The sequence below is a fragment of the Nycticebus coucang genome, unplaced genomic scaffold (assembly GCF_027406575.1).
Source record: "Nycticebus coucang isolate mNycCou1 unplaced genomic scaffold, mNycCou1.pri scaffold_50, whole genome shotgun sequence".
Classification (NCBI taxonomy): Eukaryota; Metazoa; Chordata; class Mammalia; order Primates; family Lorisidae; genus Nycticebus; species Nycticebus coucang.
The window spans coordinates 849,401-856,003 of record NW_026515581.1 but is presented as its reverse complement, the minus strand read 5'-3'; the positions used below and the strand labels follow the sequence as shown (position 1 = coordinate 856,003).

The window sequence follows — 6,603 nt, the reverse complement described above, 5'->3', positions numbered from 1 at the left end:
AAGGTGTGTGCCTTCCTCCTGTCCCACCTCCTGTTGCATCCCCGCCCCCTTCCAAAACACTGCCCTGTCAAAACCAGGCTTCCTTTCCCATCATGCTTTAGGGATTCTCAGGAAACTCCTCTGTCATGAAAACTTGGCCCTTGAGTACCATCAATCCTTGCTTTCCTGAGTGGGTCACACTGTGTAAGAATGAGCACATGGGGGAGTGTCTAGTGAGGCCTGGGAGGACTCTGGTCACAGAAACTAGTGGGCAAGTGATCTGAGCCTGTAGAAGGTCCTAGGCGTCCCCACCGTGTCTGGATTAAGGCTGCCTTCTCTAGACGATTTTGAATCCAGCTGTGGAGTGATCGGCTGCTCTGCCATTGAGGGAGAGAGTGAATGAGGAAAGGACTGAGGAAGAAGTGAGTAAACATTAGGAGGTGGTGAATATTAGTTGATTGAATGATTGAGTCCACAATTCCAAAACATTTTTGGAAGTTTCACCATCTATTTGACATTATCAATAGAACTAAAAAGCCTCTTATAAAACTTTATGTTTGAGAAATAGATTCCGTTTAAAACAATTGTAAGGAAATAACCAGCTCAGCCAGTACTCAGCCATAAAAGTGCTTACTCCTTCATCAAATCAACCCTGTGCAACATGCCTGAATGAAAGGTGTCATCTCTACCTGGGTCCTCCTCAGAGCATCCACACTGTGAGCAAGGTCACCTGTCCTGCCCCACCTGTTGTTGGTCTGCCCTCCTATGACTCACCTGTGTGAGAAAATCATCTCCACGCTGCCTTCCTGGAGGAAGCTCAATGGGCTCAAGCAGCTGATGTCGCTATAGCAGTTTGTGTATGACGTGCAGGACCAGCTGAATCCCCCGGCCAGCGAGGAGGACCTCAGGTGCATAGCTCAGTGGCTCCACAATACAGATGAGGTGAGAGTGCCGCACACTCAAGTCTGTCCCAAATTCCAGCTCTTGAAGGTGGTATGAGCTGGGGAGGCAGAGTGAAAATGACCCAACTACCCATAAAATTTCCAGACCTGTGACTTACATCCAGCCTCAAGTGACCCTTTGAGCCGCAGTTCCCTGCTTTCCTACCTCACGGTAGGAGCAGTCATTTGTCTTGTTTTGTTTGGCTTACCAGCTTCTCTTAGTTGGGGAGCACATTGCCTGCTACCCTGGGTAACTGGGCAGCTCTTCACTCTCCTTGGGCAGCCAGAACTTCCCTGCTATTCCTGGAAGCCCCCAGAAGGGCTGCTTTCCAAGGTATGTGAATGTACCATTTCTGAACAGATTCTTTGGGTTCACAATTGAAAAAGGCAGTGAGGTGTTCTCATAGAGACAATGTTTGAGACTTGACTAAGACAGAGATATAGTGCAGACACACAGAGTAATAAAAATGCAAGGAACACATTAAAAAAAGAAAAAACAAACAAAAAAAAAAAAAAAAAAAAAAAAAAAACAGCCAGTGATGCCTGCTAGAAATGACCCCAAAATGGGAGTCTTTGCTCTGGCTGTGTTACATTTGGCACTGGGGTGTGGTTTGGAAATCTGTTCTGATTACACCACCTGCCCGACCCCAGAAAAGGGACAAAGCTTTTGAGTCCCTCCATGAGGTGAAATCAGGAGACACAAGGTACTCTGGGCCAAGAAGAGTGGATCTGAGTATTAAAACTGGAAGCAGCCCTGAAGTTATTGAAAGCCAGAAGCTGCCTCTGCAGTCTCGGCTGCCAGGTTTGCCTCTTTGAACCATGTGTTCTTGAGGCTAAACTTGAATCCAATGACCCTGAAAACTAGAGCCTCGGGCAGTAATTTTGTCAGCCAGTAAACTCCCAGTTCTACAGCAGCTGATCTGCTCACTTCTCCAGGAATAGTTTAAATGATTGAATATGAGGAAAAAGACAGGCACAGGATCAAAGCATAGATTATAAGATACTACTGGATATTAAAAAGTATTTTCTTTGTAATAAGAAACTCCTTTCACAGAATTCCCTTGCATTCTAGCATTTGACTAGCACCTTTCTGGATGGCAGCATATAATCTGCTTTCTCTGCCATCATCCCTCTCTGCCCTGAGACTTCACAGTACACGCAGACTTAAAGAAGGATGACAATAAAGGGGTGTCTACACCATATGCCCCTCCCCCAGCCCCAGCCCTCCCACAGTCTTGCCTTCTTCTGGTCTCTGATCTTCAGATCTCACTCCCATTTCCCCAGGAGCCCTTCTGATGTGTCCCTTCTGGTCCAGGGCCACACTGCATTTGGTTAGCTGTGTCACCTCCTCACTCTGCTCCACTGTGGGACAGTTTTCAATCTCTGTCTTTTGTGACACTAAGCAGACAGAAGTCTTTAGGAGGAAATTGCAAAGGGTGTTCCACCCAATGCCATGTCAAATACTTCATAGATATTGGCTCCACCTTCAGGAGTTGTTCCACCTAGGCTAATTTTTAAACAGAATCCTAGACAGAGGCCAAGTGGAAGGTTTAAGCCAGGCTGTGGGTAGAAATGTACTACTGTTGTGCACAGAGTCTGAGCCTCCCTGGGAGGAAGGCGTCCACCTTGGGTGGTCATTATCCATAGAACTAGCCCGAAACAGGAGGGAAGACAGGATGTGGAACTGATGCATAAAGGGAAAGTTACTTCTGTTTTTAGCCACATTTTTTTTTTCCTTCTGACTTCTGATTTTTTAAGGAAGTAAGCAACCATAAACCTGAAGTCACCTCTGGTCACCATCCCCCATCTCATTGCTCCCCCCATCTCTGGGGCTAACAGTTATCATGGCAGCCTACCTTTCCAGACCTTTTTGTATGGTTGATTACAATTTACATAATGGAATATAACCTTCTGAATCCTTTTTGAAAAATCTTTTGAAAAATGTAAAGACTTCAGCAAAGTTGCAAGAGTAGTGCCACAGACCCTCATGCATGTGCCCTATACTTCACTGGCACTGTAACCACTGTGCAATGGCACTGAGCCCATTCACTTTTTTTTATGTTTCTATTTATTTTGGGATTCAGAATCCAGTCTAAAATCACTCACTGCATTTGGTAGCAATTTCTTGTATTTTTTTCTTTCATTTCACTGACCTTTGTGAAAACTCAAGGGTAGCTGTTGTCCACAATCTCTCTTCTGACACTACCTTGATGCTTTTCCCATTTAATGTTAACTCTTTGAGAGTCACCCTGGATCACCCCTCAGAACATCAGCTCAGACGCTCTCACTGGGGTCAGGTCCTTTCCTGCTGAATGGCTGGTGCCCCCAGCCAGGGCTCCTTCCCTAAGCCGGACCGTCTTTCTCCCCCTCTGGCATATCAACATCATGCAGAGTGAAGCAGTCCAGGACGTGCTACTCCTGTACCCCCGCTAGCTCTGCACCAACGTGCTGGGAAAGCTGCTGTCCATGGAGACACCGCGAGCCCTGCACCATTACCGGACAGCTACACCGTGGAGGACATCCAGCGCCTGGTGCCCGACAGTGACCTGGAGGAGCTGCTGCAGATCCTGGATGCCATGGACATCTGTGCCCAGGACCTGAGCAGTGGGACCATGGTGGACACGCCCGTGCTGGTCAAGACAGACAACCTGAACCGCTCCTGGGCTGACGAGGACAAGATGATGGTGTACCGCGGCATGCACATCATGCCAGTGGAGCACCTCACCCACTTTCCGTACTGCATCTTTCACAAGGTGCAGGTGAACCTGTACCAGTGGATCCACCAGCAGAGCACTGAGGGGGTCACAGACATCGCCTGTGGGTGAATGGCTACAAGGGGCCAACCGCAGGCCGAGTTACTGGTGCTCCTGGTCAACCACAGCCAGGGTATGGAGGTGCAGGTGTGCGGGCTGGAGACGGGAAAGGTCAAGTGCTGCCTGCTGCTGGACTCGGTGTGCAGCACCATTGAGACCGTCATGGCCACCACGCTGCCGGGGCTGCTGACTGTGAAGCCTTACCTGAGCCCACAGTAGCCGGGAGCACCATGAGCCCATCATGGTGAGACCTCCCTGAAAAACACCATGGGTACAAGGAAAGCTTCAACAGCATCATGTGCTTCGGCTGCCACAAGGTCTACTAGCAGGCCAGCCTCGGCATGGACATCCACGTGTCCAACCTGAACCTCCTGATGCAGAGGAAGCTGAGTCGCCTGCTGGACCCGCCCGACCCCATGGGGAAGGACTGGTGCCTGCTAGCCATGAACTTGGGCCTCCCGGACCTTGTGGCAAAGTACAATAGCAGCGAGGCTGCCAAGGACTTCCTTCCCAGCCTGATGCATGCCCTGCTGCAGGAATGGACCTCCTACCCCGACAGCACAGTGGGCGTCCTCATGTCCAAACTGAGGGAGCTGGGCCACTGGGACGCAGTGGACATTCTGCTGAAAGCATCCTCTGTGTTCAAAATCAACGTGGAGGGCAAAGGCCTGGACACCTACGCCTCCAGCTGCAACAGCGGCACCACCTACAATTTCATTAGCTCGGTGGTGGCCCAGTGAGGTTAGCTGTGACCGCAGAGCAAAGGGGGTGCGGCCCATCCTTGCACCCGAGATGCCCAGGGCGTTCCTTCCCTCACCCCATCCCGAGGGCTGCCCTCCCCTCCCTCCAGCTGGTCCTCGGCCCCTGCTGCCTTCCTTCCTCTTACCCATTCCCTTGTCTGTCGACAGTCTTCTAGTTCCAGAACAGAGCAGACCTTGACTTTGGCCATTTGAAAAGCTAGTGTAGCTCCTCCGTATTTTGGACATCATCTCGCCCTCCAGTACTTTGCTTTTACTGGAATTCTACTGGAATTCCTAACATTTCCATGAAATTTTTTTAGCTACTCTATGGGTTGTCCTTTAAAAACAGAAAAGTGCACATTTATCCGAAGTATGTATTTCCTATACTCTTTGCTTTGTTATACCATCTCCTCCTCAGCTTCTCTCTTTTATATGTGTAGGAGAAACTCCCACATACGGAATCCCACTGTATAATTTATAAACAGACACTATGTGAGTGCCTTTGCAGAAGAGAGTGTGTTTGAAATTGTCAGAGTCAGCCAGCAGCTGTCACCAAGGAAACACTACCTCTCTGTCCCTGCTGTATGCTGAGCACCGCCAGAGGTGCTTCACCCTGAATGTTCTCATTTTTATTCTTTCCAGCAATTTCTGTGTTTCGTTTGGCAAGGAAAGGAGAGAAAGGGATCTTCCTCCAGGGTAATTTCATGGTCAGTGTTGTTGCTATGAGAAGACGTTGTCATTTTCTTTGGTTTCAATGTCATTGTAAATGTCAGCAGCAAACCTACCGACTTAGTCATTCCCTGTCATCTCAGGTAGAAAGTTGACACAGTTGCAGGGTTAGGGAGAGCTGTGTAAGAATTCAGAAGGTCCCTGACTCATCACTTGGCAGTCCGTTGTAATTGGTGCATAGCAGATGGCTTCCACATTTAGATCCTGGTTTGATAACTTCCTGAAACATAGAAAATAAAGAAGGCAAGTTTACTTCAGTGATTTTAAATTGTGATCGAGTTTTAAATTGATACGAGGGAACATGTCGAAATTCTTCTGTCCTGAGAAGCATGTGATGTTAATGTTATATAATATGTATATATACATATGCACTAAGTATATACTTATATATTAATACTGGTATTTTTACTTAATCTATAAGATGTCATAAGAAAGTTTATGATTTTTCTTGTTTCTTTTTTTTAATAAATGGTTGTTGCATTACTTTTGTTAGTCTTTAATTCAAAATGATTTCTTTTTCTTTGTTGTGTTATCATTTCCAATAATCCCACATATCTTAAGACAGACCAATCTGAAATCCAAGAATTAATTAAGACTAAATGCTCAGAGGTTGAAAACACCCCATTTTATTTAGTTGATTAATTATTACTAACACTGGGAAGTTCAAAGAGCCCAGATGACCTTCACATTTCTTCTTATTTTAAAGAAAAGAAGCCCCTTTCATTTTCCTTGGGTGAACCAAAAAGCCAAATGCAATCTTTGAGCCTGGACACTGGGGAACAGAAAAAGCTTCGCTATTTCTATGCAAAAGTGAAGGAAATGGCGCCACGAGCAAGAGAAAACCTATAGCAAAAGGTATGTAATTTGTTGCCCCTCTTCAAATTCAAACTACATTTGAAGTTCATTTTTTCACCCAAATTGTCCACAAGAAATATGATTTACTTTTCTAGTGAGAGGAGAAATAGTAATGAATAAAATTAACAACTACATATAGCAATACCCAGAATGGGTTATGCCCAAACGTAAATGTTGAAGCCTTAAGGAGTGGAATATCCTTTCCTTGTCTTAACTCCTCCTCTAGGTTTTGGCCTCATTCTCTCCTACTTGAAAGGAGCTTCGTATTGCAGGGATATGGCAAGGGGAGCTAAAACCAGAGCATCTGCATGTAAAACTCCAGAGAATAACTCTGATTGGACCAGTTGGGTCACGTAGCTGTCCCTGTGCAAATGTCAACGGCTTGAGGAGACAGAGTTACTAGTACTGGGCTCGCCCCAGTGACCTTGGGTGGATATTGGGGGGAGGTAGCAGTTCTCTCCAAAAAGGAAGTTCTGGTAACAGAGGAAGGGGATGAGGGGAGGGTGTTGGGCAGAGAAATGCAAAGCATCTGAAGAGTGTTCATTA

General features: G+C 46.8%; 1 pseudogene; it reads left to right on the top strand.

Moving 5' to 3' along the window:
* Nucleotides 1-539: 539 nt before the first annotated feature.
* Nucleotides 540-4,947, top strand: LOC128579396 (death-associated protein kinase 1-like; annotated as a pseudogene).
* Nucleotides 4,948-6,603: the final 1,656 nt, after the last annotated feature.